Genomic DNA, 24,389 nt, shown 5'->3' on the forward strand with positions numbered 1-24,389 from the left:
ATCCTTATGCACATTTTGAAAAGGACTGTAGCTGAAACCATCATAATAAAACATATCCCTCTTTGTTCAAAGACCAGCTTATGTCTCTGCATTAATTTTCTTTCTTCTGTCTCACAGATAATTAATAGAAGATACTGGGAAGTACTTAACTTTACTTCAACCTATTTGAAGTTTATTACCCTTGTGACTCATACATCACAACCACCAAAAATGGATAAATTGTAAAATCTACCAGAATAAATCCCCCCTTCAAAAACTGCAACTCCCAAACCCCCTAACAGTACATTTTCAGACTGCCCTCTCTAATAACTCTGTTTCCCACAGAGCAGAAAGCTTTTAGTGCATTGCAAATGATGCACTGTTGTTCTCAGCAGTTTGATTCTCAAACTCTTGTTTCTGATATGCTTCAGGTTGCTGCACTCTGATCTACTCATTCAGTGCTCTCTCTTCATGCCATTAATATGAAGCTTTCTGTTTTGACATTTAGTTGTTTCAGGAAATGGGCATTTGATTCGTGGAAGAAAAATCTGTATCTCTAAGAGAGCTGCATTGAAAAAGAAATTAAGGTGTACTGTATTAAAACACTGCTTATTTAGCAACCCTCTTAATTTCAGTGAATTGTTTAGTAGGTTTTATGCTGATAAAAGTCTACATCATGATTCATTTTTCTTATGTTCCTTCCCAGATGCACTATCTTTCCATCTCTCGCTCATTGCTACACATTTTTTTTTCTGGTTAATATCTTGCTTCTAAACAATCTTCTTACTATTTCTCTCCCATCCACCCCCCTTTCTTGTACCCAAGGCTAATTCTTGATGTCTTTATTGCATGGTGCAACAGGGAAAGTTGTTCTCAAATAATATTTCCTATGTGTCCCCAAATCTACCAGGTTCTTTGCATTAAGGCAGGTCCACATTAGTTCTTGATGATGGGCTATTGGTGAGAGCAAAATAGGGAACTTCATTGGAAGCACAGAGGAGGGGTAGAGTATGCTACCCTCTATTGGTTTCTTTTTTAGTCAATGCATCTTCAAGGTGGAGAGCCTGGTCCCTGAATGACCTTGAACAGTACATGACAACATGTGATAGACAAATGGAAATAAACATCTGTTTTGTTGAGTGCCTCCGATTTAGCGGGTAAATTGTTCCCGAAGCATACACTAGTGTGTCTTTGCTAGTAAACAAGTCACAGCTCTCTGGAGTCTTTCAGTAAGAGATCCAAAAATTGTCAGTCTCTCAAAGTCTTTCAAAATCAAATTTCACTCTCCTAATTTCCTAGAGCTTTATTCTGGATAATTTAATCTATTCAAATTCTTTTCTCCTTGACTCTGTTGTTGTTTTACTTTATTTTAATTTTATTTTTTCCGTATTACTCTTTCGCTCACAGTCTTTCAATTGTTCACGTTTGTTCTTAGGATAAATTTCAAACTCCTTTATAAAGCTTATAAAGTCCTTTCTGTTCTGGTTGTTCCTACATTTTTAGCCTCATCTTTTGCTGGTCTTCTGTTTTCCTTCTCTTTTTCCAGCTTGGAAGAAGCCTTTTCTCCCTATCGCTACCCCCAACCTACATATTGCTTTACCACCTCTGTTTTGTGCTTCTATAGCACATCCCTGGCATACTTCTCTGATCAGTACCACATCATATCATAGCCACACACTTAAACTTTTGTCCCCTATACTGTGGGCTGCTTGGGTAAAATGAGTTTTCTTTGCCTCTATTGATATCTCCTTGCATGTTGATACTTATATGTGATATCTCTTGTACAGGTTGACCTGTATCTACAGGTCTCCACTAAACAGTGAGTTACTCAGAGACACCTGTTCTTGTCACTAGTTTAGGACCTTTTGCAGATACTGCTAGGTAATGTTATACTTGCTTCACAGTAGCTCTCGTGCTGTATTTTCATTGTTTGGTTGCTTCTTCATACATGCCACTAACTTGTAAGCTGTGCCTCTGTCTGTCTTGTTGGTGTGTGTTTTTAACGGCCAGCACAGGGCCTGGCACATGAAGAGTGTTATTTAGAAACACTCTTAATTTCAGTGAGTTGTTAAAATAGGTTTGATAATGACAAAAGTCTGCATCATTTTGATTGAGCAGTGCACTGATCAAAATGTATTCTTCATGCTGGGGAAGCCTGTTCCCTTTTCTCTAAATGTTTTCTCTTCCCAGTGTATATCATGTCTCTTCCAGGGAGCCTCCCGTATGATTTTATCCCACTGAGTTCTCTTAGTTTGAGATACTCTTATAGACTTATTCACTACTATCCATTTTAGTATCTTTTCAACCTTAGTTGTTTAATTGCCTGAGTGTTTTTTTCCCAGTTATAACCTTTGAAAACAGGGCCGATGTAGAGTAAATTATGGTATTCAACAGAGACTGAGCTTGATTTAAGTAGTATGTTGGGACATAAGTATAAATGAGGAAGTGGTCTGTCCTCAGGACATTCAGAATCTAATAGATAAAACAAAATATAAGCAGATACTCAGAGGATGATGATTTTACTTTTATAATAGATGTATGAGCAATTATCTGTGTGCCAAGATAGTGTAACTGCTAAAAATATTTAATATAATAAAACCATAGAAAACCTCTTAATAAAAAGCAATACATGAAATCATGGAAAGTAGAGTTATTCACACTGATTGTCAGTCCTGGTCAAGTGAAGTAGAACCTCAAAGCATAATTTTATTCAGAATTTCTCAAACTGGGCACAGTGGCTCATGCCTGTAATTCCAGGACTTTGAGAGGCTGAAGCAGACAAATCACCTGAGGTGAGGAGTTCAAGACCAGTCTAACCAACATGGTGAAACCCTACCTTTACTAAAAATACAAAAATTAGCCAGGTGTGGTGGTGGGCACCTGTAATCCGAGCTACTCAAGAGGTTGAGGCAGGAGAATCTCTTGAACCCGAGAGGTGGAGGTTGCAGTGAGCCAAGATTGTGCCACTGCACTGAGGCCCAGATGGCAGAGTGAGACTCTGTCTCAAAAAAAAAAAAAAGGAATTTCTCAGTTCTGTTTTCATTATTAGGAAGGAAGGAAGGAAGGCCCATTGTTTCCCATCTCTTTTTCTTTTTTTCTTTTTACTTTACTGTTTTTACTTTTCTTTCTTCCCAACTTGCCATTTCAAGCCCCACCTACTCTATTCTCTAAAGACAGTTTTGATCATTTCCAGCCTTGCTGGTTCTACACCTTCTACCCCAATACACACACATACACACACAATCTAATTAGCTAAACCGTTTATCCATCCTTAAATAGTTCTCAATTTTTTAATATATCCTTCATCTTGGCCCAGTTAAAATATGTGAACAATAAAAATAGTGGCATCATTAGTATTTCACTTGTGATCCAAGACTGTGCTAAATTTCTCTGTAGATGAATTTGTGATGCTTTAGAAAGATCATTCAATCTTCAGAGATATGTTGATTCTAAGTAGAAAGAGATAAAATACCTACTACTGTGTCAGCACTGGGATAGTCACGAGAAAAAATGTAGATTAATGCCCTTACTAAGCTACTAAGGAAAGAAGAGGAGGTTTGTAAACCAACAGAGAGGTAAAAATCCCAATTTATTTGACACAGTCTCTATTTAAAGAAAACTTAATTTTATATCATGAATATTCACTCTCCTATCTTATTCTGAACATAGGAAATAGCTCAGAGTTGTATTTATTTATTCCTCACTTTGTTCCAAAAAGAGATTTAAGATAGCTTATGAGAATATTAAAATACATAAAAGCACATAATTAGAAATAGGTGAGAAAGTAGAAAAATAACAAGAGCAGCAACCTGATGTAGAACCAGAAATAGGGCAAAATGGAAGTATACTTTCAGAAAGTTTTATATGCTTGCTACTATTTCTAAAATTTTCAGCCACCCGTGTTGAAAAAATGTAATCAGCTATGACATTCATGATACTCAGAATATCAAAACAAACTATTGAGGAAGAGACGGTCAAATGAGTTAGGGTATTCTCCCAAGAGCGCTCAGGAAAGACACTATATAATATAATGCATAGCATGATCAACGATATTCACAACATCTTTGCAGTAACCATGGTGAGTTCCATAAAGCAGCTCCCTGTAGTATTCTTCTATACAGGCTGATGGCACCATATTAAATTAAAATTCAATGTAAGATACTGTTATTCTTCTCAGTAGGAGGGGGTAGGGATGGAGGAGTAAGAAAGTCTAGCTCAGTATGTAACAGTGTACTGGTTTGAATGAATTATTGGTGGGGATTATAGACTACTGAGTGCAATGGGTTGTTGTCATATGCTTCATTGAATCCTCAATAAGTATGATTTCAAACTGTTGCCCTTTATCTATGTAAAATTTGACGGGTATTTATTTGCCAGTGAAATCAAAACTTACCTGACCTAACAGATATTCCAGTTAATAAGTCCAGAAAAGCCTTGCCTTGGTTGTGGGAAAACATAGGCGAGGGCTATAAACGTTTAGCAATGGTTTTTAATCTACCAAACAGAAATAGGAGAACAAATATGTCTGAGGATAATAGAGAAAATATGTGTGAAATACTCTTTAAGGATATTGCCATACTTTTAAAATTTCTGTTAATGTCCATCTAGATGTGGTTCTGTGAAAATTAGAGGGTGAGATTTGGGTGGAGAATCCTCAAATTTAGACATGGGAGAACTGAGTTTTATTTCTAGCCTTGAAATTAGTTCACTTAATTATGTTGTATCTCAATTTTTACCATGTAATGATGGCTGTAGTATTTCCTCCTCCAAACGGCTTATGACTGCATTGTCAAGTTGATCGAGTTGTTGGCATTACACAAGATTTCCACCTGATCACAGGGTTCCACTGAGCATAATCAAACAAAATTTAAAGTATACATAAGTGATACTTTTTGAAAGTATCAGTCTTGTCATCGAACTGCCTATCTATTCCATAGTTACAGGCATGGAGAGGCAGAGACTCTCCCTTGGACATAATTCTTTGCCTATTCTCTGCCTGAAAAGTTGCCCCTTCTCTCTGTTGACTTTCAATCCTCACGGATAATTTGAAAGATGGAGCTTATGGAGTCACTGGGAGCCCTAACCCGGTGATGTGATGTCTGTTTTCTAATGCTCATTTGGCCACTCACAGATGTCACATTCAACAATTTTATTTCCCCTTTGTGAGAATCAGTATCTTCCATGGAAAATCACAGACGGGATTGAATTGAGTTTTCTGATGATGTGACAAATTGTCTGATATTAACTACAAAACTCATTATAAGAAAAGTGCTTGGAGAAGACACTCATTGGATGAAATTTTTATTCTGTGTCAGGCATGTTGATATTTATCTAAACCTAACCATAATTTGTGAATAAAGAAGAACTGCAGGTATTTTTTTTGAGAGACTTATTTACTATCTCTCAGCACCAAAATTATGCAGCTAGTGACTGGTAGAGCCCAGATTTCAACCCAGATATACTGTTTCAAGCCCCCACACTTTCACAGACTATGCTACCGTCTACTTTTTAAGATCACAACCAAAAGCTCTTTACATCTAAGGCGTCCAAAGAGTCTCGAATTTTATCACGTTTCTAATTATAGGTACTTATTTGCTTAGAAGAGGAAGTTGACTATTAAAATTTTAATAAAAAGAAATGATAGTTATTAGATTAGGAAATATAATGTCACTCTCAAGCATGTCTGGTATATTCTGATAATAGATAATGAATTATAATCTTGCTTGGAAAGAATTCAATGCAACTCCTCATTTAATGAAATGGCTATTTCTCTGTGTGACATTTCATTACAACACCAGAATCAAGGACTTGAGAATTTATTTTTCCTCCTATTATTCAAAAATATTACAAAATGCAGTTTCATTGTCATTAGGATGTACTTAAACTACCAGGTGTTACAAGATCTAATCTCTGGGATAATGTCTGCATTAAAGAATTTGTGTCAGCTCAACCCTTTCTCTTCTCTGTGAAGAATAACAGAAAGCATAGCTAAATGATCTTTAAGGTGGCAATAAAAGCTTTTCCTGCTTCACAATTTATCATCACTGGCTTCTTTTCTGATGAGCTCTGAAAATTCTGAAAGCTAAAACTTTGCTTTAGAGAGATGAGAGAAACATTTCCCCTCACTTGTTCAAACTTTTTCCAACTGTGTCTATTTCCTTCCCAATAATGGTACAGAAGATAGTAGACTTGAAAGAGGTATGCATTTGAATCTCTATATTTCTAGTTCAAAATAGGGGTGAAATCTCTATTCACAGATATTCTTAATTAGAGGAATATGAAGTATGAAAGCCTTTGAAGACAACATTTTATTAAGAGCCTTGCTTGTGCAGTGAATGACTGTCTTTCTTGGACAGAAATTCAGTGGTGGAAGAGTTCGTTTGAAGGTTAAAAGTCTTGGGCCGAGCACGGTGGCTCATGCCTGCAATCCCAGCACTTTGGGAGGCCGAGGTGGGCGGATCATGAGGTCGGCAGTTCCATGCCAGCCTGACCAACATGGTGAAACCCCGTCTCTACTAAAGATACAAAAATTAGCCAGGCGTGGCCGTGTGCGCCTGTCATCCCAGCTACTCAGGAGGTTGAGGCAGAAGAATCGCTTGAACCCGGGAGGCGGAGGTTGCAGTGAGCCGAGATTGCGCCAAAGCACTCCAGCCTAGGCGACAGGGTGAGACTCCATCTTAAAAAAAAAAAAAAAAAAAGATAGAAAAGAAGGTTAAAAGCCTTGTTGGACAATGTATTTTCTCTATCCTTGAAGTGGAACTCCTCATTTGAGGAGAGAAGGACAAGAGAGGTCCACAAAGAGAGAGTCCTGATAATTACTGGCACATCTAAACATCTGCGTTTAGTTGCAAAATACTTGTAAATGATTCATGTAAGTGGGGCACCATTCACTTCTGACCAATCTGCCTAAGTGCCAAGATAGGCAAGCCAGCTGTAATATCCAGTTTGCACTAAGCCCCTTCTCTATCACATTTCATTTAACTGTTGAGCTTGTCATTTGTTTATTACAACATGGGAGTATTACAACAGGTCCACATTTCACTCTCCATAATGAGAAATCTCTGAGGGAAATCTTCATTTTCTTTTATGGCTGAAGAACAACTCATCTTCCATTTTTCATGAAGTATCATGAGTCCTAAATTTAGGAAAAAAAGTTCTGGTCCAAGATACTAGTTATAAAACATATATCTCAAAAGGCCTAGATGTTTTATTCAAGGATGGCTATATCAATTTCCTATATATTGTCTACACAGATATCCTTACTAGAACCTGGTTAACATGGGTCGACTGCTGCAGATGATCAGAGTAAGATTACATATCTGGAAAAATAACAACCATCACTTTTTTCAACATATGTTTATTGAGCTTCTACTGTGGACCATCTACTCTGCAATGGTTGGTGAGGATAACGGAGATTTTTTTGGACCAGATTCTGATTTTATATAACTTATAGCCAAGAAGGACAGATATACTCATATGTACCAATTGTAAGACAGGAAGTGATACGTGACCCAAGTAAGGGAGTAGGGAGAAAAGTGTTATAGATATGTAGGGGAGAGCTTGGGGAAAAGTTAATGGAGAAGATAATACAATAATATTTGTAAAAGATCTGATAAAACTGGAAACCTACATAATTTACTTATCAAGTGATAAAATTTAAAAATGAACTGGCAGGAAGATATACATGTGCATTTAAGCAAGATGTGGAGTCAACTTCTAGGTCACTCCAGGAACAAAATGCTTCTGAATTTTCAAATGTAATTTGGCTTGGGGATTTTGATCCCAATTTTGTTGATTATGATGACAATAATCATAACCTGTTGTGAAGAATGAAGTTGGCTGTTAGCCTCCAGCTTCAGTTCCTTCAGAATCCACCCTGCTGCTCCAGCCCAGGCCATGCCCTTTCTGGTCAGCTCTCAGCCAGTAACTGAACACAATGGGGTCCTAGACCCTGCTCATTTCTCCCCAACTCTGTTCTCCTCTCAGGCCATCCTCCTGCCAGGGCTCCATGTGGGGCTGGCCTAAATATCCTCAGAGCTCTACCACCATTGAGGCTCTTCCTTCCCAACTCCCTTCCTTCTGCCTTTTCACGTTGCAGCCTGGAAGATCCCCCCTCCGCCGGCACATATTCCAGGTCCCTCTCTTTTCTCTTTAAGAAGCATCAGCCCCATTTAACTGCTTTCTGGAAGACCCAAACTGACAATGTATCTGTCACATCTTTAGTCCTCATAAACATTGATTAAATATTGGGGATTTTACTTACTCACATTTTATTGTGAAAGGAACAGACAGAGAAGTTAAATGGTTTGTCCATTTTCACAAAACTGTTAAATGGTGAAAGCGATGTTGGATCTCCTTTCTGAATGGAGTGTGCATGTCTTTAGATATACTTTAGTGTTTAAGAGGAGTCTGTTGTGATTCTTTTTGTTTAGTGAAATCTCATTTTAAACTTCAATCAGTCAATCACTTGGGGCACTCTTTTTCTTTTTGGTGAATCTAGATTTGCACATGTTGAGTGAAAAAGGACTCCGATGAGAATGTATTTTGTGCCTGACGTAGACGTCTTTTTTATTTTTTATTTATTTTTTAACAGAAAGGTCAGCAAGTGTCTTTCTGGCAGGACTGCCATTCGCTTCACTCCAGGCTGGAGTTTTAGCAGCACCATGATCCCCAGCTTAAAAAAAAAAACAAAAACAAAAAGCACATGGGCAAGACATTGCATAGGCTCTTGCTGCCCTGATCACTTTCGTTGTTGAAGCACACCTATTGCTTTTCTTTCGCAGGTTCTTCAATCAGACCGACGCTCTCAGCCCCTAGCCTGACATTCAAGGCCTTATTGCCTGTTCTCTCCAACTCTGCTTCATAACCTATGTGGCAACAACAACTGACTTTTGATTAGTCCTCCAAAAGCCTTTACCCCTGAGCATTTGCAGATATCTTTCAAGCTAAATACGCTCTGCCCTCTCTCAAATCAAGGCTTTTTCACTAAGAGCTCTCTCTCTTTCTGAACATTTTAGGCTAGGTGAGTGGGGAAGGAAGGACCTACACATGCCTAAAGTCCTTGCTAGGCAACTTCTACCAGAAGCCTTTAGTCACTCGCTAAAATGGATTTGTTTGTCCCTACAATTAGCTCCACAGTCCAAAGAGTATGTACTTGAAGCAGGAAACACTCCTAAGAGAAGAGGTGATCCTAATACAGCACCTGGCACACAGTATAAAGGCACTGCATGAATTAGTATTAAAATGACGTGCATTGTAAAAATATCTATTTGTGTCACTAAACTTTGAGTCTCTGAAAAATTAGAATTCTATAATTTTCATTTTGAATCCATTTCCTCCAAAAGAGTGTTGTACCTGATGGCTCCCCAATACATGTATAACTGGCAATTCAGTTCAATGTGGAAAAATAGTATTTATTGCTAAACATGATTGCCATTTACTGTAGACAGTGAAATATAGTGAGAAAAAACATACAGCAAATTTTCAATATTATCTGTCTCCAAGAATTAAAATAACCACAAAACTGTTAAGTATTATTGCCATTTTGTGATAAGTAATTTTGCTTTGTTAAAGATTTTGTTTTTTCAATGGGAAAAAGCGTCATAATCTAAAAGTTGTCAGGAATTGCCATTCTTTTTCAGTCATCAGATGTTAACAGTTACCCAAAGGTTTTTGTGGCCATACCATTAATTGGAATCGAGCAGGGGAAATTACCCATAATGGCATTAACCTCTTGAACTTCTTTTAGTATCTCTGCCTTTAAGGGCAAATAAATTCCCTGATGCAGTTGTTTGGATCTGGTCAAATTCTCTAAGAATTGTTAAACTCTCTGGACAACATGTCTAGTGTAAACTTCCCTCTAAATAATAAATTTGTAGTTCAGCAACAAGCTAGACATCTCTGGGTGACATTTCCACCTTCTTGTATACATTGTATGTCCAGTCTTTGGAAAAGTGTTTGGTAAAATATAAACTGGTTGGAAAAAATTAAAATATCACCAACACTATTTTTAAAAGAGAAATATTTATAATAGCTGGAAGTCATACTTAAGATTATAGCATTTTGGGATATAGTGTGTTTGCAGTCAGATGTGAAATCAGTGTACAAAGGGTCAACACAAAGAATATTTCTCCCCCAGGCATTTCTAAAAAGAAAAAAAAAAAGACCACTATATAGCCTCAATGTCTCCAATGACCTAAATTCTCCAGGCAGTTAGTAGAAGATGAAAATTTAAAAAGAACATGAGAGAGAACAGCATTTCATGATTCAGGGATGTTTCTTGAGGGAGTCAGGCTGCAAAAACAGAATATGAACTTCATTTGAGGCTTGCTACATCCAACCACTACTCTCTTGCTTCTGCCCATTAACTTAGAGTAAGTTGCACCATAAATGCAATGACTTATAAGAAGAAAAGTGACACATTCTACTTATAAAAGAAAGAAAATCTGTAAAGCTAGAACTGCGAAAATAAAACCAAAGTACTCAGCAGATAAAATGTAAGTCATTTATCACTAGTCTAGGACTTTGTACAAGGAGAGGCTCCAGAGCTCATAAAGTTGGCTAGACAATTGCAGTGATCTATGGAGACTGACCAACACCTTTCTGATCCCCGAGGCTCATAAGTTAGAAGAACAACCAGAGTGTAACCTCTGGATCTGACATTAGGAAAAAAAGCAGATATAAAACAAAATTAAAACTGCAGTGATCATGGAGGTAATATATTGTTCATTGGAGGTCTGTAGAATTAAAAAGATTGTCACTGGAGTGGAAGGATTCAAGTTTAAATGCCTTTTGTATTTGAAGAAATGTGACGTTAACAGCATACTCTTGAATGTCACTATTTAATGACATTTTAGACCTACATAATCTCCCCTCTTTCTCATAATTAGGGTTGGCAAGGATCAGGATCAGAAAACCTTATATCCAGCAAATGTAGATGTTAAATATTAATAGGAGGTAGAAATAAGCAATCCCAAATTGACTAGTTCTGTAAATATAGACTGGACTTTGATTCATTTTTTTAAGGCCATAGGTCATGATAAAGAATATTTATCCTTTGGACATTTCTAAGAATATATGAGCTGTAGTTTATCTTCCTTGCCTCACAATTCCATACATTTAGAAAAAAAGGGCCAATGAACTTCATAAATTGTCTTCTCAAAAAAATCCTTTACTTCACTGATCAGGATATTAAGGCTCAGAGAGCGTAAGTGAGTTATATCCTGAAAGTTAAAGCAGGCATAAGCCAGGAATAGATCTCAGCTCTCCACGTGTCACAATCATAAATAACTATACAAGGTTATTTGTTTGTTGTACTCTTTTTATTTCCCAAAAGTTCATATAAATTCTTGGATGCCTGGCTATTCTCCAGAACATGATCTTTTTTTTTTTTTTCCACTTAACTTTTTTGAATGAATGAAGAAATCCCTTAGCTTTTTAAACAAATATTTACTGATGCCATATAGGAATTTTGCTAGCTCTAGGCACTGGGTATGCAGAGATATATAAATCACGGATATTAATAAAGGAATGGACTTTATTCCAATGCCACCTATTAGTAGGTTTATTTTTTTTCCATTCCTCATAGCTCATTGGCTGCTGCACAGATTCTCACATGCTGAGTGGGATGTCTTGAGATAGCCAGCTTGCTTCTGATGGTCAAAATGGTATCAGGACCTTCTGGAGCACATCAGTAGATACCTACATGAAGGTTGATATGTGTTTATACAAAAAAGGTGACATCTTCGGAAGGAAGGAGAAATGGGTTTTGTTACTCGTCTGCCTCTGATAAGCTGTGTGATTTTGAGAAAGTCACATTTTCTCACTGAACCTTGGTTTTATCAAGTAATGTTTTCCTTTTTTTTGTTGTTGTTGTTTTTTTTGTTTTTTTTTTTGTTTTTTTTTTGAGTTGGGGTTTCACTCTCTCACCCAGGCTGGAGTGCAGTGGCACGATCACAGCAGCTTCGACCTCCAGGCTCAACCAATCCTCCCACCTTAGCCTCTGGAGTAGACAGGATTAGAGGCATGTGTCATCATGCCCAGCTAATTTTCAAATTTTTTGTAGACACAGGGTCTCCCTATGTTGTCTCAGCTGGTCTTAAATTTCTGGCCTCAAGCGATCCTCCTGTCTTGATCTCCCAAAGGGTTGGGATTACAGGCATGAGCCACTGCACCCAGCCTCTGGTTGCTTTTGCTTCTAATGAACAGTGGGTGATTACAGGAATTTATCATCGAGGATTGACTAAAATATAAGAATTATAGCCAAAGAGGTTGAACAGATGACATTTATAAGTTTAATTATTTTCATTATGAATGCAATTATAGTTGCAGGTCCTTGAAAGAAAAGCATTTTTACTGAGTAATTGCTCATTATAGCATGGCGTTAATGGGCATTAAGGCCAGGGGCTTTTCCTTTTATCAGCCACACTGGTGATGTTTCTCCATTACTCCCCTGAATTGCTACATTGAAAGACATGATAGTAATGCTGTTGCCCCAAGAAGGGCAGGTTGTGTAAACTATTAAGAGATCCCTAGACCAAAAAATAGAGACAAAGCTGAATTCTACTGTCTGTCCCACTATTTATTAGATTGGCTTAAATTCACTGAACCCAAGTTACCACAATTGTAAAGTGAAGTGATGGTGCCAGGTTTATTTCAGCACCATTTTTCATAGCTAGAGGACTACAGTTTACTCCCGTCACTAGGGTATTCCTTACTGTGGCCTGCCAGGTATGCTGTGGAGTGGCAATCAACTTGGGTTTCATCCCCATATGCCTTGGATTGCTAACATTCCTACTGGAACACTGTCTGGGGGACAACTGGGAGACCTCTTCTGCTAGAGGAAACTGCCACTAGCATCTATATTTGATGGCTGTTAGGAATACTGGAATTGTGTGCCACATCTGTTTCCTGAAGATCATGTCCACTCCTAGAATGTTTCTTGGTGTCAGGTGTTTTGGCACAGGGATGTGGATGATTCCTTCCCTTTAATATGTTGGGAGAGAGTTAGGGTGTGGGAGGAGTCTAGGATGAATAGCTGAGTTTTGTCTTGATATGCATCATATATATCATGTATCAGGTATCAATTGTTTACAAAACACCATCCTGTGTGCAATATGCCTACTAAACAGTAATGAGATATTATTTCAACTATTTCAAGAAGAGAACAGAAATTAAGGGAAAATAAGTAATCAAAGTACACAAAAGTTGAATATTTTTATAAGATAATTTATTACTAACCAACAATTCCCAAATTCGAACATACACCTGGTGGATTGAGAGTCTAACTTTGAACATACAGAAGGTAATATACCATAATAATATTAAAATCAGGAAAATTTATTTCAGATAGCATCTTGCCAAATATCTAAATTTACAAATGAGGTCAAATTTACAAATGAGAGCCAGGGATTGAATGTTTATCTTCCCAAGGCCAGCAAGTGTCAGCACTGAAAATATCTAAGCCGGAGTCTCTAGCTACCAACCCAATGTTCTCCTCACTAAAGAGATACTTTTTTCATTCCATTTTTCTTACCTTCCCCAATACCAAAAGTGCTTATTATATATGAGTTTGCAGATGATGACATCAAGAAGGAAGTGGGGCAAGATATTAACTGACCACCTACTTTGTCTGAGGTTCTGGGTGAGTCAGTTTTGCCATTTAATCCTTAAAAATCATGATGTGGTAGAGACAGACAGGGACGCTGAAGTCAGAGGTTATGTCACTTCATAAAGATGAGAACAGAGCCAGGAAAAATTCAAATTCCTTATTGAATTGTTTCAAAGGCTCTTTAGATAAAACACTTCGGAAAGTTTAAGTTGAAATTATAAATTAAATTTTAAATTTACAATTTTAAGTTTATTTAAAATGCTAGACAGTTTGAATTAAAAGATAATGTCACCTCATTAATTATTAAATTTTATAATGCCCCTCAAGTTTTTATGTTCAAAATTTTCCCCCAGAAGGCAAGAATAGTTTCTTTGAACTATGACTGCTACTGTTTTACTCTGAGTCATTTTTGGTGTGTAAATTGTGCATATTTGAATAGTTCGTAAGCTTCTGAAATCTGTATCTGGGACAATTCCATCTAGTTCCTGCCTAGTTCTAAAACCATGAGAAAAGCGAAAAATTCAATTCCTTTGAATTTCTCTAATACCTGGGTAAAGGCCGATTATTGGCAGAATTGTGGAACCCTATTGAATATTTACTTGTATGCACAGTAATGATACGAGCTTCTTGATCTCACCAGAAGGATGTACTTTTATATCTTTATTGTCTTGGTTTTAAGATAAAGTAATACCTATTTGGTAATGAGTTTTTGTGGATTTATCGCAGAGAAGCTTAAATTATTCTCTTATTCAGGCCAGGGTCAAACAAGGGAGGAGAAGGGATTAGATAAATTAAACAGACGATTAACTGTGAGGAAGAGTTTTATCAACTCTTAGCAAGGGTTCAGACATTCAGATGTATGCCAGGCAGAGTGAGAGAAAAGTTGCTTCTCTAATTTAGAGAAGAATAGATGGCTGCAGTTTAGCACCTTGCATAGTTCTTCGAAAGGCAAAACAAGCAACAAATAAACAAACAACCCAAATATGACTAGAAATAGAGATCTCTTTGAGGGCTGTTCCATGTAGGTCCCCGCTCTGAATGCTCCATCTATTGATTCGTGTAGAACCGTTTTTTCTTTAGCAAGATACAGAAGTCTGGCCCTTTGGGAATCACTTCTCATTTTTGTTGTGTGAATAAATAACCTTGATTAAGAAAAAACGCTTTCTAAACTCACTTGCTGCTTTTGCTCTGGTTTTTTAAAAAGCTGCGTATTGTAAAGACTTTATGTGTAAACATTTGAGGATAAAAATTGTAAAGTACGGCTGTGTTTTGCTTAAAATTTTAAAAACTCAGAACAACATGATTTAACAAATAAGCAATTTAGAAAGGAGATACTCAAGAACCCAGGTCAGCAAACTACATCCCTCAGGCCAAACTGCTCTGCCTGAAAGCTAAGAATAGTTTTTAGATTTTTAAAGGTTGTAAAAAAAAAGAGAAGAGTATATGTATATGTCCCACAAAATCTGAAATATTTGTTGTATGATCCTTAACAGAAAAGAGTTGCTTTGACTCCTGATTTAGAACATTTAAAAAATATTTAAACTTTACAACTTATTTTATTTATACTTATTAAAATCTTTTTCCATGAATTATTTTACTTGAGGTTACATCTTGATGTATGTAAATTGTTAATAGCCCCATTTTACAGACAAGAAATTGAAATTAAGTGATACATCCATGACTACTTAACCTTTCAAATATGTGGATAATATAATCCTCTGAATTGTATTTACTACTTTACTGCATTATCATCAATGATTATATATGGTAATATTTAATCTCTGCATCAAAAATATTACATCAAAATGCATAAATCTTCAATTTATATTCAAATAAGATAATTTACACAAATAAAGTGTAAATAAAACTTGATTTGAAGAAATCTGTATAGCAAAACCTACATGAGTTTTTTGTTGTTGTTGTTTTGGACATGAGTTAATTATGAACTAAGCATGTACTATTATTGTTAAACATAGTTTATAGATAAAGATAATCATAGTCCCTTGGGGACAATTTGGTCCTTCCAAAGAGCCAAAACTATGAGAATTACAGAAAATGCAAGGGACATTTAATAACACACATCCGGACAGTGAATATGTTCATATAAGATAAAATTAATACTAACTAGACAAATTTAATATGAAAACAAAATATATTCAGAAAATGAGAGACTTATCACATGAAAGATAAGATTCACTGGATCAGTAATTGTAATTATTCAAAATATGTGATGAATTCTGAAAACAGATGAATATTGGAAAACTTCCTAAATGACACACACCAAGTGAGTTACAGACATCTAATCAATAATGTGGATGATGATTTAAGAAGCTTCATTAGCAAATATGTAAATTACACAAAGCTGGGAGAGGAGTATCCTGCTCAATGGTAAGCAGTTGTATCACTCTGTTCTAATATACTTTTTTTTGAGATGGACTCTCGCTGGATTCCAGGCTGGAGTGCAGTGGCGCGATCTCAGCTCACTTAAACCTCTGCCTCCTGGATTCAAGTGATTCTCCTGCCTCAGCCTCCCGAGTAGCTGGGATTACATGCACCCACCACCAAACCGGGGTAATTTTTGTATTTTTAGTAGAGACGGGGTTTCACTGTGTTGACCAGGCTGATCTTGAACTCCTGACCTCAAGTGATCGGCCTTCCTCGGCCTCCCAAAGTGCTGGAATTACAGGCGTGAGCCACTGCACTCTGAATGCACCCGATCTCGTCTGTTCTAATATGCTTTCATCTTTCGCACGTTTTGCCTGAAAATATCTTAATATATATTTTAGTCAACTAGCCACTATGAAGTTTCAAACTATCAGTTGCAACAATAGCTGTTTTAGACATTTTGCTTGATACATGGCATGGTTGTTGTCTTAAGTGATATTTTTAAATGTATATATTAACAAAAGCACACTCCCAGTTAGCACCAGCTATTAAATTTCTGATTAAATAAATTTTTAAAAATGATAATTTATGTAAAGCATGTAAACAAATGCTCACACTTGATCTGTCAGTGTACTGTGGCCAATGGGGTCATTAAACACTGAATGCGATATTACAGATGATAAATTGTAGTCAGTTTTAGGGGGTTAGGTAATGCTTAGTATACTAGGGTAGATTGAAAAGACAAAAGTTATAGTACTTATTTAATTTGTTATACTATTTTATTTAGTTATATTTATTGTAATTATAATTATTTATAATATAGTTATAAATCTGAAGATTTATCATTTTATCCTTGTATTTTAAGTTCTAGATGAGAAACAACCTAAAATACTGTACTTTGGCCACTTCCTGTGGATCTATACCCTGGACTTTGTCATTTAGCTCTTAACATTCTGATGGTGAGAAAGGAAGGAAACGACCATGTAGTAAAAGAATTTCTTATCATTAACCGAAATAAGGCTTGCTTAAGTCATATACACATCTAGTGTTCTCCTTGTTCTGTTGCCATGTCCTCCTCTTTCTAACGGTCACTGGGGATCCAAAAACTTCTTGAGATTTCTCTTACCTAGACTTTCTTTTTTTTTTTGAGACAGAATCTCGCTCAGTCGCCCAGGCTGGAGTGCAGTGGCGCCATCTCGGCTCACTGCAAGCTCCGCCTCCCGGGTTCACGCCATTCTCCTGCCTCAGTCTCCCGAGTAGCTGGGACTACAGGCGCCCGCCACCATGCCCAGCTAATTTTTTGCATTTTTTGTAGAGACGGGGTTTCACCGTGTTAGCCAGGATGGTCTCGATCTCCTGACCTCGTGATCCGCCCGCCTCAGCCTCCCAAAGTGCTGGGATTACAGGCATGAGCCATCGCGCCTGGCCTTACCTAGACTTTCTGTGTAAGTCCTAGGGGAGCTGTGGCAATTGTTTACTATGATTTTCCGAATCTAGAAACAACAATGAAAACTTGAGGAATTTAGTAAAGAAAGTTCTGAAAAGAAAATATTTACCCCCAAACATTTTGCTCACTAATTTGCATATTTTCTTCTTGTATCATATGCAACGTGATACATCATAGAATGATTAAATCTAGTTAATTAACAAGTACATTTCCTCACATGGTTATAATTTTTGTGGGGAGAACATTTACTCATCAAGTCTCTTAGCATTTACAAGAATACAATATATTATCATAAACTGTAGTCACCATGCTCTAAGTATAGAGCACCCTTGACGTAACTAACCTATCTTAGAAAAAGACTCCATTTTCTGTTTCATAGAGCACTTTGCCAACAAGGACAAGATGTTTTGTTTAATAAACAAATAAAATAAATAAGGACTGCATCCAACCAGATAGGGACCCAAACAAAGGCAATCTTTCACTCTCAGTTCCCACCAGAAGACTCCGTGGCTATAAAAGACCAAGTCTTCGCAGCTCAAAATGGCCGTCTTAACTGATACCTTCTTGCAGTCACTTATGATAAGAATTTGGCATCTGCGGGCCTGGCGCAGTGGCTCACACCTGTACTCTCAGCACTTTGGGAGGCCAAGGCAGGTGGATCACCTGAGGTCAGGAGATTGAGACCAGCCTGGCCAACATGGTCAAACCCCGTCTCTACTAAAAATACAAAAATTAGTCGGGCCTGGTGGTGTGTGCCTATAATCCCAACTACTTGAGAGGCTGAGGCAGGAGAATCACTTGAACCAGGGAGATGGAGGTTGCAGAGAGCCTAGATCGTGCCACTGCACTCCAGCCTGGGTGACAGAGTGAGACTCCATCTCGAAAACAAAAACAAACTAACAAAAACCCCAAAGAATTTAGCATCTGTGGCCGGGCACAGTGGCTCTTGCCTGTAATCCCAGCACTTTGGGAGGTCAAGGTGGGCAGATCACGAGGTCAGGAGTTCCGAGACCAGCCTGACCAACATAGTGAAACCTCATCTCTTCTAAAAATACAAAAATTAGCCAGACGTGGTGGCAGGTACCTGTAATCCCAGCTACTGGGGAGGCTGAGGTAGGAGAATCACTTGAACGTGGGAGGCAGAGGTTGCAGTGAGTGGAGATAGCACCATTGCACTCCAGCCTGGGCAACGAGTGAGATTCCATCTCAAACAAAAAAAAAGAATTTGGCATCTGCCGCCAAAGGCACTGTCATCTCATAGACTCTTCCTTGCAAGAGCAGTGGACTGTCCAGACCAGACCAGGGCTCATTTTGTCTTCTTAGTTCTCCCTGGAGTGGTTTGTTAACCCTTTCTCCTATCTCTTTTTAAATTTACTCAGATGTTAAATTTACTCTGTTTGTTGTGGAATAATTAACTTATTACATTTATATATGATTAAATATTCTATTATGTATAGTTTGCAAAACTGACTGACTTGTGGAGTGGCTTGATCCTGTGTGCTGGTGGCTGTGACTACTGGATGAATGATAATTACTAAGGAGATTTGCCTTTTTGGGAACTCCATGTAGCTCGTGACTTTTGTCATTGAAGTAGCATCAATAAAACCGTACATTGTGGAAAGACACAAGCATGCATGGACCTTGTTCTTTGCACCATTCGTGACACTGTACAATAGATCTCTTGAACTTATTAATTATATCTAAGTGTATATATATGTCCTTTGGCCAACAAGTCCCCAACCTCCTCTTTCCACTAACAACCTAGCCTCCGATAATTGCCATTCTACTCTCTATTTCTATGAGATCAACTCTTTTAGATTTCAAATGGGAGTGAGATTATGTGGTGTTTGTTTTTCTGTGTCTGGCTTATTTCACTTAACATAGTGTCCTCCAGGTTCATCCATCTTGTCACAAATGGCAGAATTTCTTTCTTATAGTTGAATAGTATTCCATTGTGTATATATAAGACATTTCCTTTATCCATTCATCTGTTGATAAACACTTAGGTTGATTTCATATCTTAGCTATTGTGAATAATGCTGCAATAAATACGCAAGTGCAGATATGTCTTCAACACACTGATGTCATTTCCTTTGGATATATGCTCAGTGGTGGGATTGCTGGACCATATGGTGGTTCTGTTTTTAGTGTTTTTGAAACTATCATACTGTCTTCCATAATGGCGGTACTCATTTACATTCCCACCAACATTTTCAAGGCTTTTCTTTACTCCACATCCTCCCCACTGCTTAATATCTATTGTCTTTCTGATAATAGTGATTCTAACAGGAGAAGGGCTATTATCAGAAAGACAGGGGCAGTTGGCAAGAGAAAGAAATAAAAGTCATCCAAATTGGAGATAAAGAAGTTAAATCATCCCTATTTGCAGATAACACGATCTTATATATAGAAAATTCTAAGGCTCCACTAAAAAATTGTTAGAATTAATATACAAATTCAGAAAAGTTGCAGAATACAAAACTAACACACAAAAACTGTATCTATATACTAACATAGGACCAACTGAAAGAGAAGTCCAGAAAACAATCTTATTTACAATATCTTAAAAAAAAATACTTAGATTAAGAGCAAATTTAATCAAGGAAGTAAAAAATTTCTATGCTGAAACCTATAAAACATTAATGAAAGAAAGTGAAGAAGACACAAGCAGATATTTATTCATGGATTGGAAGAATTTATATTGTTAAAATGTCTATACCATTCAAAGCGATCTACAGAATCAATGCAATCCCTATCAAAATACGAATTAGATTCTTCACAGAAATAGAAAAACAATCTAAAATTTGTATGGATCCCAAAAGACCCCTATTAGCCAAAGCAATCTTAAGCAAAAGGAACAAAGCTGAAGGGTTGGCACTACCTGACTTCAAAATACACAACAGTTATAGTAACCAAAACAGCATGATACTGACATAAAAACAAACACATAAGTAATGGAAGATAATAGAGAGACTAGAAATAAATCTACATTTACAGACAACTCATTTTCAACAAAGGTGCAAAGAATACACAATGAGGAAAAACAGTCTTTTCAATAAATGGTGTTGGGGAATGCAAAAAATGAAACTAGACTCCTATCTCTTGGTATATACAAAAATTAACTCAAAATAGATTAAAGATTTAAATGTAACACCCCAAACTATGAAACTAATAGAAGAAAGCATAGAGGAAAACTTCATGATACTGGTCTGGGAATGCTTTTCTGATTATGATTCAAAAGCATGGACAACAAAAGCAAAAATAGACAAATGAGATAAAATCAAACTAAAAAGCTTCTGCACAGAAAAAAAAAATAAATCCACTCTGTAACAGAGTGAAGAGACCACCCACAGAATGGGAGAAAATATTTGCAAACTATACATCTGATAAGGTGCTAATATTCACAATGTATAAGGAGCTTAAAAGCAAGAAAACAAATAACTTGGTTTTGTAATGGGCTTAAGACTTAAATAAATATTATTATTATTATTTTTAAAAACACATACAAATGGCTAACAGGTGTATGAGGAAGTGCTCAATATCACTAATCATCAGGGAAATGCAAATCAACACCACAGTGAGAAACAGTTTTTAACATAAGCAACTCAAGAAATTGTAAAAGGGGCAACTTAATAAACAAAAGAATGTAGAAGGAAAGTAGTATTAAAGTAATATTAAATTTACAAGCATAATTGTGCAATGAAAAAGCAGGCAAGCAATAGATAGTGCGATCAGAAATATTGTCTTCTTTGAGGAGAGTAACTAGATAGACAATTCATTGGCAAGATTGTGGAACAAACATAAATAATATTTAAAATATTAGGTATAATGAAGAGCATCACTACTGTTTTAATCTCTGTATAATCTCTCTCTGTGTGTATCTATACAGATTATTTTTAAATTCAAATAGTATAAATAACTTGATTTCAGATCTGATAAAAATAGGATAAGATAGAGACAATGTTAAAGACCAACAATGTACAATGCATCAAATTCATATGATCATGTCACTAGAGAGAAAAAAATTAGCAACATTTCTTATGAAAAAGGTTATTCTGTGTGTGTATATAAATATACTCTTTTTTTAGTTCATTCTCAATTCCTGTTTTTATATCAGTCTTTTCCCTATTCTATTTTCTGTATTATATTTTGTAAAAATAATTTCAACTTTTATTTTAGATACAGGGGGTACATATTCAGGTTTGTTACAGGGGTATATCATGTATGTATATACTCAATGTTATTGAAAGATACAGCAAGTACGACACTGAATTGTGAAATGTTCATGTATTCTCTAATGCTTATTAAAGCCAAGAACAAGATAAGCTAACTATAAAACTTGAATGTAACAACGTATTGAAGTCTTACCAAAAGCATAACACTCAGCATGGATATGAAGTGTAAAGATTTTCAAGGGAGTTAAAGAGACATTATTATTCTCATACATTTGTCCACATAATGTAGTCTTTAAATATCATAAATGTTTCTTTTAGAACTAATAAGAAAGAAAGATTGCTAATTTCAAGTTTAGTATGCAAATATCAAGAGCATCCTTATGTATCAGCAATAAACAATTAAATATATTTTAAAAATGTTATTCTAATCACAATAAATATCATAAATGTACCTAGGGGAAAATGACAATAGATGGGTAACAACTTTATGAAAAAAAACTTTATTAGAAAAAATAATATGAGTTTTTAAAAAGAGCAAAAATATTGCTTATTTATGAAAGGGAAAATCTATTATTATAAAGACAGATTTTAAAAATTAATCTATAGTTAATTAAAATTCAAATAAAAATCTCAACTAGGTTTTCTGTTGTAACTTGACATGATTCTAAGAGTGCAATGTAAGGGCTAAATTAATATTGTGAAAAATAAAGAGAGAAAATACATCTTAACAGATACCAAGTTTCGTTTTAAAGATAAAGTAACTAAACAGTATTTATTGTGCAAGAAGGAACAAATAGACTGCTAGAGCTTAGAAGCAGACTTACCCATAAAATACTGATTATCCAAAAAATGTTGCTGGGAGAATTTCTGTTCATATGGAAGTTGGGTGGAAATTTTGCTCTCTATCCAATAAACAACAAAAAAATTATTTTAGTCATATTAAAAATCATAGAATAGGCTGGACACAGTGGCTCACGCTTGTAATCCCAGCAATTAGGGAGGTCAAGGTGGGCGGATCACTTGAGGCCAGGAGTTCGAGACCAGCCTGACCAACATGGTGAAACCCCGTTTCCACTAAAAATATAAAAATTAGCCGGGTGTGGTGGCGGGCACCTGTAATCCCAGCTTCTTTGGAGGCTGAGGCAGGAGAGTCACTTGAACCCGGGAGGCTGCACTCCAGCCTGGGCAATAAGAGTGAAACTCTGTCTCAAAAAAAAAAAAAAAAATCGTAGAATAAAAAAACTAATTAAAAATAGGATACATTTATTATTTCAGTATAGTACAAGAATTTTTTTATAAGAGAAGTACAAAACATTAAGGCAGTATTGTTTTCAGTCATACTTTTATCTATACTGTTAATTTTAATGTCATCAAATTTGCCGATTAAATAAACCTTGGTTTTGCATATCTAAGTTTCATTGCATAGAAGGCAGGCATATTTCTTATGAGGGCTCTTTATAAGACTTGACTCTGCATGAAGCGCTCTCATTACATTCCTAATTCCTAATTAAAAGTGCTGCTTCCATGTGTTTGGGATAGAAGATTGAATTATATGGTTGCTAAATGCTTTCCCAAATTGGTACATCATGGTTGGAAACATTCCACACTTAGCATCCTGTGGTTTATAACAATAGTTACCAAATTGGGAACTGAGAGAAGTATGTTCTAATATTGACTTAGACTGCTCCTGTCATGTAGGTACATATATGTGTGCATGTGTGTGCAGAAAGGGCAAGATAAGTCAACATCATAGCTGCATTATCACATGAAACTTAAAATCACCACTCACTGGTGCTGGCAGTACAGGTTCAAGAGGGTGGAGCTTTAGATATGACCAGTTGCTCATCAGATACATGGCTGGAGGAGAGCTGAGATTTCCTGATGTTAGAACAGATAGGAGTACTGTGTGACACCAAACCATTAGGAAACAACCCTATAAAATATGAAATCAAATTTCTGGGGACAGAGGTTCTCCAGGAAATGGAAGGACAAATTCTTTTTTTTAGTATATGTGCTGCCGAAGCAAGCACTGGAAGGACAAATTCTTGTCATTTAAAGCAACATTTTTGAAGATACTGAACTTTCTTGAAAGCCTCATTCTTTTAATGTAACTTTTCCTGTACCCAAACTTCTATTTTTTTCTTCCTGAAAATATCCTCTAGAATATAAATTTGGTTGCTTTTCTTCATGATAGACAGTAGTCATAAATTTAAAGAATATTCATAATGTGGAAAACTGCCGTTCTTGTTTTAGAATTGGTGTAGGCAAACTTGAAAGGAGATGAAATTAGGCCTTCTAGGGTGGAAAGTGTATTATACAGAACAACAGAGTTATCTAGACTTAGAAGCATAATGTTGCTGAACCATGGTGATGGAATCAGACCAGCCCCATTGGAATGTAAGCTATATGGGGGCACTAATCAAGTCTGCTGTGTTCTCCATTGTATACTGATGATCCAGCACAGTGCTGGACACATGTTAGACACTCAAGAAATTGTGAAAGAAACACACAGATGAACTAGCAAATTTGAGAGGCACTTCCTAAGTTGTTTCAGTAGGATTTATCTTTTTTCCTAATAAATGGAACAATTGTTTTGTAGAGGGACTATTTCCCTCTAGGGTTTTATATGAAGGTAATGCTTTCCAGCAAGCTTGTTTTCATGCATTTTCCCTTATCCTAACACCATCAGGGTAGATATTTTGTGACTTTTGTCTATTTTGATGTCATTTAATGGATTTTATTTCTGAGCTGCATGAAACTGTTTATGCTCTTTCAACACTCATAAGCACAAATA

Source organism: Mandrillus leucophaeus, unplaced genomic scaffold (assembly GCF_000951045.1).
Source record: "Mandrillus leucophaeus isolate KB7577 unplaced genomic scaffold, Mleu.le_1.0 Scaffold44, whole genome shotgun sequence".
Lineage (NCBI taxonomy): Eukaryota > Metazoa > Chordata > Mammalia > Primates > Cercopithecidae > Mandrillus > Mandrillus leucophaeus.